Source organism: Piliocolobus tephrosceles, chromosome 20, assembly GCF_002776525.5.
Source record: "Piliocolobus tephrosceles isolate RC106 chromosome 20, ASM277652v3, whole genome shotgun sequence".
Taxonomy (NCBI): domain Eukaryota; kingdom Metazoa; phylum Chordata; class Mammalia; order Primates; family Cercopithecidae; genus Piliocolobus; species Piliocolobus tephrosceles.
The window spans coordinates 48,428,123-48,446,605 of record NC_045453.1 but is presented as its reverse complement, the minus strand read 5'-3'; the positions used below and the strand labels follow the sequence as shown (position 1 = coordinate 48,446,605).

Here is an 18,483-nt window from a genome sequence, read left to right as displayed (position 1 = left end):
CACAATCTGCCCCCAGAAATCATCCCACTAGGAATAATCTCTTTATGCCTTTTCTCCCTGTTCATTTTGGTCACTGCAAAAAGCCCCTAATCATCATGTTCCCCCTAATATCCCATGTTCTCATCCCCAGAAGGTAACGATACATCCTTTCTTCTGCCCCATTCCCTGCCAACTCTCTATCACTAAATTCTGTGGAATTCACAGTACACCATCAGCAGAATCTCATTATATCTCTGAACATTTTCTTTATCTTGTTCTAACTGAAACCTGGCTCTCTACCAAGGATACTGCATACTACAGTCCTTTCAATTGTTGCTGTTGGGTTGTATTTTAGCTTGTTTTCTTCACAGAACCCCCATACCCACTGGCCTAGAGGTGGGCTAGATGTGGTGGTCATCAATGCTCTTCATCCAGTTTTCTGAAGTGTGGTACTGGTCTAGGGATAGGCAGACCAACTGACCAGTAAAACACAGAGCCAAGCAACAAACCCACAGTTCTGAAACTCTGGTACATGAGAGGTGACATGTCAGATTACTAGAGGAAAGGAGAGATTATTCCACAAATGGAACAAGATAAAAAAGGTTTTCTATATGGCACAAGATAAAATCAGGTCCCTACCTCATATTAAAAAAAAAACCCAACTCCAGATGGATCAAGGACTTAAATGTCCCAAACCTTACATCTTTCAGTAAAAAATCAAAGGGAACATTCTTCTCATCTGGACAAAAAAGAGTTTCTCAGATAAAACAGAAAATATTAACTATAAACGATAAATCTGACAATATTAAAATCAAGTATTCTTGTTCATTAGATAACAGAAGAAAGTGGGAAAACAGAGGAATTAGAAATTAGAAGATATTTGCTGTCTTATATAAGACAAAGGATCAGTATGAGAAGTAAATAAAGAGTTGCTAAAAGCCAACAGGAAAAGCACAAACAGTACAACAGAAAAATGGTCAAAAAACATCTACTAGTATTTCACAGAGAAGGAAACACGTATGTTCAGTCTCATTGGTGACAAGAGAAATGCAAATCAAACGCTGCTGGTGGAAATGTCAAGTAATATCACCACCCTCATAAAATTCAACATTCATGGTTGGGCATGGTGGCTCATGCCTATAAGCCCAGCACTTTGGGAGGCCAAGGCGGGTGGATTACCTAAGGTCAAGAGTTCAAGACCAGCCTGGCCAATGTGGCAAAACCCTGTCTCTACTAAAAATACAAAAAATTAGCTGGGTGTGGTGGCGGGCGCCTGTAATCCCAGCTATTTGGGAGGCTGAGACAAAAGAATTGCTTGAATCCGGGAGGCGGAGGTTGCAGTGAGCCAAGATCATGCCATTGCACTCCAGCCTGGGCGACAGAGTGAGACTCTGTCTCAAAAAAATAAAAAATTTCAACATTCATATACCTTATGACTCAGCAATTATACTCCTACACAAATACCCAGAAAATCTTAAACCTGTACTAGGGGACATGCATAGAAATGTTCCCAACAGCATGATTCATCATAGTAATACCTAAGAACAACTGAAATGTGACAGGAGAATGAACATATAAACTATAGTATAGAAGTTAAGTGGATGGGCTGGGTGTGGTGGCTCACACCTGTAATCCCAGCACTTTGGGAGGCCAAGGCGGGTGGATCACGAGGTCAGGAGATCAAGACCATCCTGGCTAACACAGTGAAACCCTGTCTCTACTAAAAATACAAAAAATTAGCCAGGCATGGTGGCGGGCGCCTATAGTCCCAGCTACTGGGGAGGCTGAGGCAGGAGAATGGTGTGAACCCAGGAGGCGGAGCTTGCAGTGAGCTGAGATCACGCCACTGCATTCTAGCCTGGGTGACGGAGCAAGACTCATCTCAAAACAAACAAACAAAAAGAAAAAACAAAAACAAACAAACAACAAAAGAAATGGATGACCTACAGCTACACAAAATAAATCTTAGCAATATAAAGTGAAAAAAAAAATCAGTTCCAAAATGATTTAAAAGTATCCCAAACACACCCAGACTTCCTCCCACATTAACAAAGTTAACAACTTTAATATCACAGATATGTGCAAATATCACCACAATTTTAGAACATTTTCATCTCCTCAAAAAGAAACCCTGTCCCCGACCCTCCCTCCTGTGGCAAACGCTAGTCTACTTTCTGTCTCTATAGATTTCCCTGTTCTGGATACTTTTGATAAAGTATGTGGTCTTTTTGACTGTCTTCTTTCACTTAGCATAGTATTTTCAAGGTTCATCTATGTTGTAGCATGCATCAGCATTTCATTCCTTTTGATGTACCCATATCTCTTAAGAATATTTATCAAGGATATAAAACTATATACAATGTTCCAAAGAAGACATACAAATGGCCAACAGGTATATGAAAAGGTGCTCAACATCACTAACCATCAGAGAAATGCAAATCAAAACCATGATGAGGTATTACTTCACACTTGCTAGGATGGGTATTATAAAAAAGACAAGAGATAACAAATGCTGGTGAGGGTGTGTACACTGTTGGTGGGATTATAAATTGGTACAGCTATTATGGAAAACAGCATGGAGGTTCCTCAAAAACTTAAAAACAGAACTACCATAAGATCCAGCAATCCCACTTCTGGGTGTATATCCAAAGGAAATGAAATCAGTATCTTGAAGAGACATCTGAACCCCTATGTTCATTGCAGCATGATTCGCAATAACCAAGATAGGGAAACAATCTAAGTGTCCATCAACAGATGAATAAACAAATACTGGTAAATATATACAACGGATTATTCAGCTACAAAAAAGAAAATCCTGCCATTTGTGACAACACAGATGATCCTAGAGAACATATTATGTTCGGTGAAGCCAGACACAGAAAGATAAATACCTACTAGAGTTCATTTATATGTGGAATCTAAAAAAGTTAAACTCAGAAGAAGAGAGTAAAACAGTGGTTGTCAAGGGCTTGCTTGAGGGTGGGGAAAATGGGGAGATGTTGGTCAAAAAATAGGAATGTTCAGTTACAAGAGGAATAAGTTCTGGGATCTAGTGTACAGAATGGGTGGTGATGGATGTGTTAATATCACGTAGTAATCATTACACAATGTATATGTATATTAAATCATCACACTGTATAGCTTAAATATATTCAATCTTTGTCAGTTAAATATTTTCAAAAACCTATATACAATGGAAAGTAAATGAATAAATACTGAAATCTGGATAATGATTTCCTCAAGTATAGAGTGGCAGGGGAGGATCAAACAGGTAAATATAAGTTATTGCAAGGTTCTAGCTTTCGTAGTGGGTGGTGGGTTCACTTATTCATTCTAACAAACAAACCAATCAATAAAAAGAGGCCCATGCTGGACCACTGATGAGAGACTGTCTTAATCTATAGATTATGATTACTCCAATTATGTACACCAGAGATACTTAAAGAGGTTAAGTTTAAAGAATTTGACCATATCACACTTCTGTTCTTCAAAAGACAATATAAAGAAAGTAAAATCACAAACCAGGAAGAGACATCTGCAAAGCACATTACTGATAAAAGACCAGCCCAGAATATATGAAGAACTCCTAGGAATCAGAATCAATAAAACAAAGAATATGTGAATAGACATTTCACATATGAGGAAAAACAATTAGTAACCAGGTAAATGCCTAAGTATTTCTTTAAAAACTGAAGTCAGGTCACATCATCTCCATTTCCCGTCTCACACAGGGTGAAAGCTGTAGTCCATCCAGGGGTGTAGAAAACCCTTTGTGATTTGCTGCCTCTCTGACCTCATCTCCTGCTTTCCATACCCTGGCTAACTGTGTTCCAGTCACACTGGCCTCCTTATTATTCCTGGACACATCAGTCATGTTCCCCCTCAGGGCGTTTGTATTTGTTGTTTCCTCTCCCTGAAATGCTCTTTCCTAGCATAACACATGGTGACTACTGTAATTTCTATTAGGTCTTTGTTAAAGTGTCACTGTCTCGGTGAAGCCTTCCCTGACTGTCCAATTTAAATTGCTACTCACTCCCAACCATTAACTTCTTATTCCCCATGTAGGCTTTAGGCTTTTGTTTCCACAAGCTTTAATCACCACCTGAGATAGCATATATTTTGCCTATTTGCTTACTAACTTCTCTTCCTCCCCAGACCACACACAATAGAATGCAGAGCCCATTGAAGGCCTGGACCTTTGTCTATTCTGTTCAATACTCCATGACAAAAACATAGAGTCTGGTACATAGTAGGAACTCTCAATATCTGGGAATACACATACTAAAACCATGAGACACCATTACTTACGTACTCAAATGGCAAAAAAGAAAAAGCCTGATAATATCAGTTAAAGGTAAGGATAAAGAGTTATGGGAACTCATGCTACTGATGAGAGTATAAGATGGCACAAGCATTTGGGAAAACACTTTGGCATGACCTAGTAGAGGTAATTATGAGCATGTTACAACCAAGAAATTCTACATATATCCAAGAAATTCCATGCATATCTTCGTGATAAGTCCAAGAATATTCATAAAGGCACGGTTTCATGACCGAAATAAAGTATAATAATTAGCAATAGAACAGATACATTGTGATATAGTTATACAATGGAATTCTCTGTAGCCATGAAAATGAATGAACCATATGCACATATATGGATATGGCTAACTCTCAAAAACAGAATGTTTAATTTTATTTTTTATTTTTTAGAGATGGTGTGTTGCTCTGTGGCCCAGGCTGGAGTGTAATGGTGCGATTTTGGCTCACTGCAACCTCCCCTTCCCAGTTTCAAGTGGGTCTCCTGCCTCAGCCTCCCAAGTGGCTGGAATTACTGGCGTCTGCCACCAAACCCAGCTAACTTTTGTATTTTTTTAGTAAAGACGGAGTTTCACCATGCTGGCCAGGATGGTCTCAAACTCCTGACCTCAGGTGATGTGCCCACCTCAGCCTCCTAAAGTGCTCGGATTATAGGCATGAGCCATGATGCCTGGCCCAGAATGTTTACATTTTAAAAAGGCAAATGACAAGAATACACAGAGGATGCTTTTATAAAGTTCAAAATTAACAAAACTACATATAGACTATTTAGGGATAGATGTATCTGTGGTAAAACTACATAGAAAAGAAAAAGAATGATTAACACATAACTGGGAAGTCACACAGAGGACTGCAGACACTGGTAATGTCTGTGGCTACATGTGTTCATTTTATTTTTATTATTATTATTTGAGACAGAGTCTCGCTCTGTCACCCAAACTGGAATGTAGTAGCATGATTTCAGATCACTGCAACCTCCGCCTCCCAGGCTCAAGAGATTCTCATGCCTCAGCCACCTGAGTAGCTGGGATTATAGGTGTACGCCACTATGCCTGGCTAACTTCTGCATTTTTATTAGAGATGGGGGTTTCACCATGTTGGCCAGGCTGCTCTTGAACTCTTGGCCTCAAGTGATCTACCTGCCTTGGCCTCCCAAAGTGTTGGGATTACAGATGTGAGACACCACGCCCAGTCCATTTTATTTTTCTTTAAACTGTAAATACACATTTTAATATACAAATATATACATATATATTGTATTTCTTTATGACTTTTTCCTCACAATGAAGCATAAACATTTTTAAAAAGACAGTAAAAGAATGTTTACCCTTTGACAACTGTGTGCTAAACAGCTTTCACCTGCCTCTTTGTCAGTTAATCCCCATCAAAAATGATAACTTAAACCTAAATTTTCCGACTTCAAGGCCTCTATGCTCTTTCCATAATCACAATAAACTGTTAACGCTATCCCAAATTTCATTATAAGCAGGCCCTACAGATTGCATTTGAAAAATCCACCTGTAAACTCGGGTGCCTAATCGTTTTCCTCCTTGGAAGTTTCCTGTCCACGGAAGCTATGAATATAGAAGGATATACTGAGGCTGGGGTACAACCAAAACAGCATTTCTAAGTCAATTTCAAAAACTTCTTTGTTATAAAAAACAAAAGGAAATGATAAACACTTCAATTTCCCTAGCATTCAAATATTTAAGAACATTTATAACAGTCACAACTAAATTCAAACTTGATTTTTCTTGTTGTAATCTAAATATTTTCTTCCATATTTATTAGAGTGAGTTTATATAAGTTAACCATAATTCCTCTACTTTTAAAAAGACTTTCCAAATAACTACTAAGAAAGCAGTACCTTCCCAAACATTTTCCTACATGGTAGACACAATGACAATGTCTGTACACCATGACAGAGAAAATGGAGGAAGCAACCAGAGAAGAAAACAGCCCAGGGGCTCTGGTGGGCCTAAGGATGAAAGCATCAAGATTGCGGCTAATTTGTCATCCACTGGTGGTAGGCTGATTGGGAATCCTTGAAATAGAGTGATCCTTTAAGGTTTACTCTTTCAACTTTTGTATTTGTAATTAACTGCCTACTTCACTGGCAGTGTCCTTTACACACTATTTGAAAGAGTATACCGGAGAAAAATGAGTTGTATATTAAAAAAAAAAAAAAAAAAAAAAAAAGGGCAGGGCGCAGTGCCTCATGCCTGTAATCCTAGCATTTTGGGAGGCTGAGGCAGGCAGATCACGAGGTCAAGAGACAGAGACAGACCATCCTGGCCAAAATGGGGAAACCCCGTCTCTACTAAAAGTACAAAAATTAGATAGGCGTGGCACCTATTGTCCCAGCTACCCGTGAGGCTGACGCAGAGGCAGAAGAATTGCTTGAACCTGGGAAGTGGAGGTTGTAGTGAGCCGAGATGGTGCCACTGCGCTGCAGCCTGGTGACAGAGCGAGACTTTGTCTCAAAAAAAAAAAAAAAAAAAAACCAGAGAGAGAGAGAGAGAGAAAATATAGAATGAGGGTAATAGAGAATCAAAATAATATTAAAATTTAGGACTTCAATACAGTCACATGTCAGCTAATGATGGAACACTTTCTGAGAAATGTGTTAGGCATTTTTATTGTTGTGCAAACATTAAAACAGAGTATACTTACACAAACCTAGATGGTGTATAGCTTACTACACATCCAGGCTAATGTTATACCTTTCTATCATTGTGTGAACATCATAAGACAGTATACTTACACAAACCTAGATGTTATAGGTTATTACACATCTAGGTTATACGTATCACCTATTGCTCCTAGGCTATAAACCTATACAACATGTTACTGTACTGAATGCTGTAGGCAACTGGAACACAACAGTAGTATTTGTGTATGTAAACATAAAAAAGGCAATGTGTTGTGCAAAAACATTATGACAGCACTAGTTGATGAGAACTTTTCAGCTGTACTATAACTCTTATGGGACCATGGGACCACTGTTGTATATGCAGTCCACTGTTGACTGAAATGTTGTTATACAGGGTATGACTGCATTTTCCACAGCTTGTCTTATAAAGCTCTATTTCTATTCTTATCAATTCTCTGATGACAGAATCTACTAAAAATCTGTGACAGTTCTTCTGTCTCCTAGTTTTATGACCTTAAGCAAGTCTATGCCTCAGTTTTCTCTTCTGCAAATGGGGTACTAACCACCTTGAATAACTTAATGTAATATTGTGTGTGAAGCATCCAGAATAGTTCCTGATGCAGCACAGGCAACCAGTAAGTGCAAACTTCCCCTTCCTCCCTCAAAGGATCTTTTTTTTTGTTTTTCTTTGAGACGGAGTCTTGCTCTGTCCCTAAGGCTGGAGTGCAGTGGCGTGATCTCGGCTCACTGAAACCTCCGCTCCCGGGTTCATGCCATGCTCCTGCCTCAGCCTCGCAAGTAGCTGGGACTACATGCACCCGCCACCATGCCCGGCTAATTTTTTTTGTATTTTTAGTAGAGACGGGGTTTCACCAAGTTAGCCACGATGGTCTTGATCTCCTGACCTCATGATCTGCCCCCTTCGGCCTCCCAAAGTGCTGGGATTACAGGCGTGAGTCACTGCGCCCAGCCCCTCAAAGGATATTTTAAAATGTAATTCTTCTGGATCAAAATTATGCATCTAAGAATTAAATTTTTAAAATTCCCGTTTACAGCAATGGGATCCTAAAACAAAATATGTTTTATGACACTCTAAGCTGACAATGCTTAGGAAAAGTGTGGTTAAGTCCTACAGAGACAGACTTGCGATTATTATTTTTTTGAGATGGAGTCTTGCTCTGTTGCCCAGGTTGGAGTGCAACGGCATGATCTCAGCTCACTGCAACCTACACCTCCTGGGTTCAACTGATTCTCCCGCCTCAGCCTCCCGAGTAGCTTAGATTACAGGCACCTGCCATCATGCCAGGTTAATTTTTTTTTTTTTTTTGTATTTTTGTAGCGACAGGGTTTCACCATGTTGTGATCCACCCACCTTGGCCTCCCAAAGTGCTGGGATTACAGGTGTGCGCCACCGCACCCAGCCCAGACTTCAAATTATTAGGAATGCATATACCTCCAAAGTGTATGCTTCAATTTACTACGAAAGCACATCATTCCAAACACCAATGGGAACTCAGTGGTTACTCATCTTTGGGTACACACAGGATCAGGTTTTCAAGGTCATGCTAAAGAATTTTACAGATAAAAGTTTTCCACATCACTGAATGAGTAGACTGAGCTAAGGATATATCTTTTTTATGTATTTTATTTTTTAATTGTTTTTGAGATGGGTCTTGCTCTGTCACCCAGGCTGGAGTATAGCAGCATGATCTCGGGCCACTGCAACCTCCACTTGCCAGGGTTCAAGAGATTCTCCTGCCTCAGCCTCCCAAGTAGCTCGGACTATAGGCACGAGCCACCACGCCTGGCTAATTTTTGGTATTTTTAGTAGAGACGGGGTTTCACCATGTTGGCCAGTCTGGTCTCTAACTTCTGACCTCAGGTGATCTGCCCACCTTGTCCTCCCAAAGTGCTGGGATTACAGGCATGAGACACCATGCCCAGCCAGGTATATCTTTTGATAGCTATTTGATGACAGCTATCCCACCACCCACCCTCAGTGAAGATTAAATTGAGGAAGGAAAGTACCCTCTCACTCCCACATAAAACCAGCAGATTCAGTTTGCCCAGCCACCAGTTCAAGCCACAGGAGGTTTTACTGGCTTCACCACAGACCTCAATGCCAAAAATTACCATTGCATATTGAATACAGTGAACAACTGTCTATAACAGTCTAACTGAAAAGACACTGAGAAAGGTTACAAATCTTTCAGGGGACACAAAATGGCAATATGGTCCCAGAGTGAGATTAAATTTTGTATCAAACCAAAGATCTACAGAAAAGTTACTTATGCCCTATCCAGGCTGGGCCCTGTGGCTCACGCCTGTAATCCCAGCACTTGGGAAGGCCAAGGTGGGTGGATCACCTGAGGTCAGGAGTTCGAGACCAGCCTGGCTAACTTGGTAAAATCCCATCTCTACAAAAAAAATAAATAAATAAAAATTAGCTGGGTGTGGTGGCGTGTGCCTGTAGTACCAGCTACTCAGGAGGCTGAGGCAGGAGAATCGCTCGAACGCGGGAGGGAGAGGTTGCAGTGAGCCAAGACAGCTCCACTACACTCCAGCCTGGGCGACAGAGCAAGACTCCCTCTTGAAACAAACAAACAAAAAAGTAAAGTACTTACGCCCTATCCTTTACTTGGCTCCAAAACCTGAAACTATGGTAGAAATTAGATTTTATTTTGTATATAATTTTATCGGTATTTCTGAGCTTTCAAAAGTTAAACGATAGAAAGTTCTCCAGTTGGCACAACAAATTAATACAATGCTTTCAAAAAGCAGGGCATGGTGGCTCATGTCTGTAATTCCAGCGCTTTGGGAGCCCAAGGAGGGAGAACAGGATTTTGAGGCCAGCCTGAGCAACGTAGTAAGAGCCTGGCTCTACAAAAAATAAAAAATGAACTAGGTAGACATGGTGGCACACACTTGTGGCCCTAGATGCCTGGGAGGCTGAGGTAGGAGGATCGCTTGAGCCCATGTGTTCCGGGTAACAATGAGTCATGACTGAACCACTGCATTTCAGCCTGGGCAACAGAACAAGACCTTGTCTCTTAAAAAGATAAATAAATAAATAACACTGAGAAGAGATACAAAGATGCTATACTCAAAAACGTATCTGTGAGAAAATGTAATAAAAGGTTACTATGTTATCCATTTAGCAAAACTTTATGAAGAACCTATAGCATAACATCAGGGCCCAACTTTTCAATTTTGCAATAATGAAACTATTAAAGCAAGTAGTATGATTGAGTTCTGTCAAAATAACACATGGAACACGTGCAATGAAAAGTGACAGCTTACTAGCCAGGCAGTTAGAATACAGATAGAATGATGAAGGACCACCACAAATAGAATAGCAAAAGTTTTGCTTTTCAGACCAAAGAATTCGTAACTTCAAACAAATCAGCATAGCTGTGGGCTATGGGAAAACAAAACACGTGACAGGTTTTCTTTTCTTGAGCTCACTTGGGGCAGACTGCAAGTTTAAGGCACAGTTATTAAAAAAAAAAAAAGGTATTAACAGTATGGTCTAGAAACAGTGGCTACATATGCAAACAGCGGGAAGGACTATATTAACAGAATCATCCTAGATCTTTGCAACCAGAGGATCTTGCTGATTTACACATTTTAACTGGATTCCTGTGGGGGGATGTGGGAGGGAACCAGATCAATTAACCTGAAACTTCATAAGACATTGCCTTATAAAATAAAACAAGGCTGGGCATGGTGGCTCACGCCTGTAATCCCAGCACTTTGTGAGGCCAAGGCGGGTGGATCACAAGGTCAAGAGATCGAGACCATCCCAGCCAATAAACATGGTGAAACCCCATCTCTACAAAAAATACAGAAATTAGCTGGGCATAGTGGCCCATGCCTGTAGTCCCAGCTACTTCCGAGGCTGAGGCAGGAGAACCACTTGAACCTGAGAGGCGGAGGTTGCAGCGAGCCGAGATAGCGCCCCTGCACTCCCGCCCGGGCGACAGAGGAAGGTCTCGAAAAATAAATAAATAAAATAAAATAAAATAAAAATCAATATTATTAAGAGAGAAAACAGTCTACCAAATAATTCAAGAACACTGAGAAAATAAGCAGCAATCATATGGAGGAACTGTATTAGCATCATTTTTAGATAACTCTAACTGCTTCTCATTTTTATTATACATTTCAAACATGACTCCAATATTTTCTGCACAGTATGAAGTTATAGCTTATTGCCTTACAAACTCTTCAGAGTCAATCTGTTAACTGGATGATTCAAGGAAGGAGCTCACGCTTAGGTTTTAAAATTCTAGCCACTTACTAGCTCTGTGACTTCTTACAAGTTATAAGAGTGCACTGTGACTTGGTTTCCTCCCAACCACCAAAATCTGAGGCAAACTACAAATTCTTTTAGCTATTTTAAGTTCAGGTTTTCCATTTAATGCCCTCTCCTATACTCGATTCAACATTTTAAACATCTGGTTATTTTAAAAGTTCTGACCAAAAAAAAATTTGTGAATGTATTTCAAATAATGAGTACATTGGTAATAAATGAAAATGGAGCCAAAACTAAACAGTGAACAGGTTTTGAGACGTCTAAAAATTAAAATGATTGAAACTGGGCTGCCTAACAAAATGAATGCCCAACTAATTCAAAAACATTTTTACTTCTAAATAAAAAGAATGAATAATACAATGGCCATATACGCATGTCATTGATGTCTCTGTTTAAGCTACTCAGTGGAACAACTGAACAGAGAAATGGAGATAAAATAAATGTGGCGGGGCAAGACAAATGATAGAAAGCAGATACCAGAATAAAAATGAAATTACAACTGTGAAGAGTGGAGGAGGAAAAAGCATAACAAAGGAAGAGCTACGTCCCTACTCCACGCCCAAGGAACAGGAGTCAAAAAGAGACTCCTCTTGCTGTGTGAGACAGTAAGGAAAGTCCTTGCCAGCAAGGGACAGTAAGAGGCACCTCTAGTTTTCTGGCTTCCATGCCTCCTTCCCAAGAGTAAGTATTCTAGAACTCTGTGTGCTCCTGACAAGATATCCCAATGACATTCACATCCCTACCACTATTAAAGCTTTAAGACCATCAAAACTAATCTCAAAATCCCTTTATTCATATTTACATCTGCCACCACACGAAGTTTACAATTTCCAAATCATTCCTTTTCCCAAAACAATGCTGAACATCCTCAATGACTAAAGCCATTCTACTCACTAATCAGTTAATCAGTCAGTCATTAGTTATTAACAAAAGCCCCCTTACCCATTTATCTGCTCACTGGAGTTTCACTAAAACTTAGCTCTCTTCTGAGGACACTGCTTCCCCTCTCTCTCTTTTAGGAGATGAATTTTTCTCTCCCACTGTCCCTGCGACTCACTGCCAATTCCCATCCACTGACTGGCCCTCCTCCCCAATGCCTCCACTCTGAATATCATGTTTTCAGGCTGTACTAGATAGACTACACTCTTCCTTATTGTAGATATCTTTTTTGTAAGCAAATTCTTCCAGAACCTGATGTAGATATCTAATGACCGCAGTTGCTCTCCTCATTTTAATTTTAGCTTACTGCCACTCTTTCCAATACTCCTGTCATAATTCTTGGTGACTTCAGTATCCACACGGATGATCCTTTGGCCTCACAGTTCACTGACCTCCTCTCCTATGGTTCTACACTCTACCCCATCTTAGAAATTCACTGCCAGGATTGTAAACAGACCATGTGATTGATTACCCAAAGTTGCAATCCCACCACAACCCTACTTTCCAAGCATCCTACTCTTCTACCACTAGCTCCAATCTTTTCATTTTAACCCATTTATGCCTGTGGTTGCAATTTTTTGAATTTTTGCAATCAAACCTTGAGCAGTAGGATATAAGTAACTTCCACATGCTTAGCATTTCAATAATGGACCACTAGGCATAAGTTAATCTCTCTAGTAATCTGAGACTAACAATTCCCTTGGAGTGAAAGTGGCATCATGCTTGTAATGGAAGCATGTCTTAGTTTTTGGAAGTTACATTTTGAAGTGCTTTTTTTTTAAAGTGTCATAGTGCCTGCAACTTTCTATCAAATACTTTAGTAAAAGAGTTGCCTGTACTTACTGTCTCCAATTCCTTTCTTCCCATTCTTCCTTCAAACCATACTACTCACTTTCATTCCCCATCATCCCACAAAAACCATTCAATATCACCAGTGAGCTTCACACTGCTAAATTCAATGGTCATTCTCAGTCTGCATTTTATTGACCCATATTCTCACTGAAATGCCTACTTTATTGGCAGGCTGAATGCCCCACAATTCTGAATTTCCTCCTGCTTCTCTGATAGCCTCTCCAGCTGCTCGGAATGGTTCAGGCTCAAGTCCTCTACCTCTAGAAGCCAGAGTGCTCCAAGGATCAGCCTTTGAACCTTTTTTTTTTTTTTTTTTTTTTTTAACCTATACTCACTACCTGGTTGTTCTTATTCACTTTCAGAGATTTATGCAATGAAGATTCTGTAATTTGTATCTCCACCAGCCCTGTACTCTTTTTTTTTTTTTTTTTTTTTTTGTTGAGACGGAGTCTCGCTCTATCACCCAGGCTGGAGTGCAGTGGCCGGATCTCAGCTCACTGCAAGCTCCACCTCCCAGGTTCCCGCCATTCTCCTGCCTCAGCCTCCTGAGTAGCTGGGACTACAGGCGCCCGCCACCTCACCCGGCTAGATTTTTGTATTTTTTTAGTAGAGACGGGGTTTCACTGTGTTAGCCAGGATGGTCTCGATCTCCTGACCTCGTGATCCGCCCGTCTCGGCCTCCCAAAGTGCTGGGATTACAGGCTTGAGCCACCGCGCCCAGCCAGCCCTGTACTCTTAACTGTATACCCAACTGATTCCTTGACATGTCTGTTTAGGTATCAATGGGCATCTTGAGCTCAATGTATGGAAAAAAAAAAAAAAGAATTCTTGATGCTCCCTTGCAAACATGTTCCATCCACAAGCTTCATTATCTGAAAATTACTCCAACAGCTATTTGATTGATCTCCCCAATTTGGTCCTTGCCCCCCTCTTAAATCTACTTATCTATAGCAGCAAGAGTGATCCTGTTAAACACAAAAGTCAGATTTGACTGATCCTGAGATCAAAACTCTCCAGTGGTTTCTCATCTCAGCCACAGAAATTCATGTCTTTATAATAGCCTACAAGGTCTTCATGTCTGGTTCCAAACTACCTCTCTGATCTCAGTTACTTCTCTCCTCCACTCTAGTCACACTGTTCTCCTTGGATTCCTCAAACATAAGAGACAAAGTATAGCTTCAAGGATACTCCTTTGCTACTTCCTCTGCTCACACAGTCTTCCTGGGCCAGGATCACTCCCTGACCTCTACTTCCTTTAGATCCTGGTCAAATATGTTTCTCATATATCTGTCACCTGTTTGGTCTCTCCTTCACCAAATTATAAGATCTGCGAGTTCAGGGAATTTTATGTTTTGTTCACACAGTGTATAGAATAATTCCTGGCACAGAGTAGGTGTTCAGTAAGTACTTGATGGAGTAATGAAGGGAAGTTGGGGTTCTGGAGAATGCTGAGTAGAAAAAAGACCAGCTATCCATTTCACTAGTATCTATGAAGCCAGAGATAGCTAAGAAAAACAGGACTTTCATCATATTTAATATTTTAAGATTATAAACAAACAAACATGGCATTATTTGTTTATTTCTGGATGGAATTTCACATATAGTTTATATTCAGCTTGTATTATCTACAAAAAATATTACGTAGATTAACTGGACTATTAATACAGGGGAAGTTATATAAAGAGAGAAAACTGACTACACTTCATTTACACATGTATTACAAATTCCCCAACAAGGTATATTCCCTGATGAAGGCCCAACTGGCTAATTATATGCATCACCTTATCTACCCATTAGTTAAGCTGGCAGGATACCTTTAGCAATGCATTGAGATAGGAAATATAGCTCCACATACATCAAAATAATTAAGACTAACTTTCTTTAAAAATTCTATAATTCAACATTTTTACTTATTTGTAATCTTAATTAATAAAACTGTATTATTACATTTCCATAGGAACTAAAATATTGATAAAAAGAGTAGCTCATTCCAGTTGTTATACCCATGAACCTGTTATCAGTTCCCTTAACACTCACCCTTAAAAGAAATTAAACTCCTCATGTACTATACTGTATAACCCAACGTAAAAAGGTAGAAAGTTTAAATAGTCTAAACTAGAATTTCTTTGGAAAAATCAAACAAAACCATAACAAACGTTAGTGATTAAGAGCACTTATTTTCCTGAAGAGATTAATATTTTGGAGATTCAAGCTACAGAACCAGTGAATGATATGGTATAATCTCACACTGACCCTCTGTGGTTTACTAAAGTATAACATCAAAAAAGTCCTGAGGTTCAGGGTAACGTTACCAAAAACAAACATTTCTTAAGACATAAATTCACTGAAATACACACGTCATGAAAGTACTTTGTTGTTTATAACGTTTATAAGTATCTCTAAGCAAAAAAGGTATTATTTGTTCCAAATTCCATACGAATAAACTGAGGCACAGAAAGACTGTTCAATGATCGTGTGTGTGTGTGTGTGTGTGTGTGTATATATATATATATATATATCTCACACAGAAAAGCCCTTTACACTTGTATGTGCATGCGTACATGTACCAATACCCCATTAGGGGCCTTCAAAATATTACAGTTTAAGACTTTTGAAAACTCATCATACATTAAAATGTCAATTTTCCCCTATTCAATTAAAAGTAAAAAATATATATCCAATGTTGATGATAATTCCGTGAAACTGACACTCTTACTGATTGTTGAAGGTATTATAAGCTGGTACAACACTTTCAGAAAGCAATTTGGCAATAACTTAAAGACACAAAAAGTATTCTGCCCTTTCTTAGTAATTCCATTTCTGGGAAACCATCCTAAGAAAATAATTCAAAATATGGAAAAAGTTATAGGTTATTTATAACATCCCAGATACTTGGCATCTGAGATTTAACATTTGAGGTTTTGACACTGGTAATTTTAACAGCTTGTGAGAGAACCACAGGTTGATCTACAGCACATGTAAAGTTGCTGTGTGAGCAAGGAAGTCACGTAACTAACTGGTGAGTTAAGCCTGAATACTAGCACCAGCTTCTCATTGTGGCCTGGTTGTTCTCTACTAGTCCTGGCATGCTTGGAAACATTTTTAGGCTGGAAGAGACGAACAACACACCTTTGTTTCAAAAGTTTTTAAAATTAAAAGGCCCTGAAAAAGCAAGCCAATTACTTGGCTGCTGATGAAAATGAAGAGATTTAAGAAAAGCTTGATATTTTAGGGTTTGAGATCTGTCCTGTTTTTTTTTTTTAATGTTGTAGGTCCACTATAGTGAAAGATTAGAAACCTAATCAAATATTCAACAACAGAGAAATGGTAAATTAAACTGTAATCTTCTTAACCAGTGGTTGAATTAGGATAGTGGAATTACAGATGATACTTTTCATTTTACATTTTCACTTCATAAGGTCAACATTACCCTAATACCAAAAACCAATACAAGAATGAAAACTACAGATCATATTCCTTTTTGCCACAAGTACAAATATTTTAAATAAAATAATACTAAATTAAGCTACAAATATACAAAAAGATAAGGTATCACAACCAAGTTGGGGTTTATCCCAGGAAACGTAAGCATTGCTTATATTTTCCAGTTACAGATGACAGGTGTAAATACCACTTTTAGGTATTTGCCCTACGTAACTATGTTTTGTTTGTTTGTTTGAGACAGGGTCTCATTCTATTGCCTAGGCTGGAGTGCAGTAGCATGATCATAGCTAACTGCAGCCTCAACCTCCCTGAGCTCAGGTGATCCTCCCACCTCAGCCTCCCCAGCAGCTGAGACTACAGGCGTGCGCCACCACGCCCAGCTAATTTTTGTATTTTTTTGTAGAGATGGAACGGTTTTGCCATGCTACTCAGGCTGGTCTCAAACATCTGAGGCTCAAGTAATCCACACACCTTGGCCTCCAAAAGTGCTGGGATTACAGGCGTGAGCCACTGTGCCCAGTCTCATAATTATGTTAATAAAGATGCAATCTAGATGTGGTCCACTTAGTGTGGGAACCTATATCATATATCTGTACCTTATAACTGGCATTATATATTTCTGAAATATTTGCTATAGAACACTTCAATCCAGTTTATTTTAGATCTGCTTTCTCAAACAGACAACTGAACACTTCAATTTAAAAATGCTCATATTAAAATATATTCAGTAAGCTCATTCTAAGATTAGAATTAAACTACAATGTATTCAACTTAAAAGACAGAATTCAACATTTCTTGGAATCGTAAAGTCAAGGGACTCAAGTAAAATATTTCTTCACAGACATCTCTGAGTGGTATGATTATGTAGCCTTATTGTGGAGATTTACTGACACAGAGAGCTCAACCCCTTAAAGCAGCCTTCAGTTCTTTTGTGAGATAATTCTAATAACATAGATAATTCCTCTTTATATTATTACATTAAAATCTACCTTCCTTCAACTTTTATCCAGTGGCAGTACTGCTAACCTGTGAGGTAATAAAAGAGATTAAGTCTCCATTTACATATTCTGCAAGTATTTAAAAATAGTTGTTAAAATCACTTTTTAGACTTTTCCTCTCCAGGCCAAATCAATTGAGTTCTCCCAACCACTTGTCATATGATACAACAGTAAACTTCATTTGTTCTCATCACCACTTCCTGCAAAAGCCAAACATTTAAAACAAATGGGTTGCAACACAGCACTTCATTCCTGTAGGAATATGCAGCAGACCATCCTAGCAAATTTACTACAATAGCCAGTGTCCACCCTAGCAAATTTACTACAACAGCCAGTCAATCCTCAAATATCAAAATACACTAATTTTTTTCAAATAAAAACCCATGTAAAAAAATGTTTTATTTCCACTACAAAAGCATGCTACTTATAAAAATGGAATTGATAACAGAACACTTTTAAGTTTTAAGCAATGGTATTCCTATAACTGGTTAGTACTCTTTCTCCTAGAGACTAATACAGGCTAAAGAACTGAACCCTTATCCAAAAATATATCTGGTTTTAAAAGTTATACATATATATAATATAAACAGCAGTAATCTACAAAAACAGTATTGGCTGCAAAAGTCCATGCTGATTTGCCCAGCACTGTTGAAAACAATGTGTACAGTAGTCCCCCACTATCTGAGGAGGATACATTCCATGACCCATAGTGAATGTCTGAAACCGTGGATAGTACTGAACCCTATAGATGGTGTGTTTTTTCCTGTACATCTATAGCTATGATAAGGTTTAACTTATAAATTAGGCACAGTAAGAGATAAATAACACCAACAATAAAATAGAACAATTATACTGTAATAAAGGTTATATGAATATAATCTCTCTTCCTCTTTCTCTTTCAAAGTATCTTATTGCACTATACTGGGTAACAAACTGCAGAAAGTGAAACCATGAAAAAGGGGCAACTGCTGTTTACTAGAGAA

The 18,483-nt window shown here is 38.9% G+C and overlaps 1 protein-coding gene across 3 annotated transcripts in view; it reads right to left on the bottom strand.

Moving 5' to 3' along the window:
* ESF1 (ESF1 nucleolar pre-rRNA processing protein homolog) overlaps positions 1-18,483 on the bottom strand; it is a 70,118-nt gene that overhangs the window by 26,222 nt on the left and 25,413 nt on the right. The gene's annotated exons all lie outside the window — the stretch shown is intronic.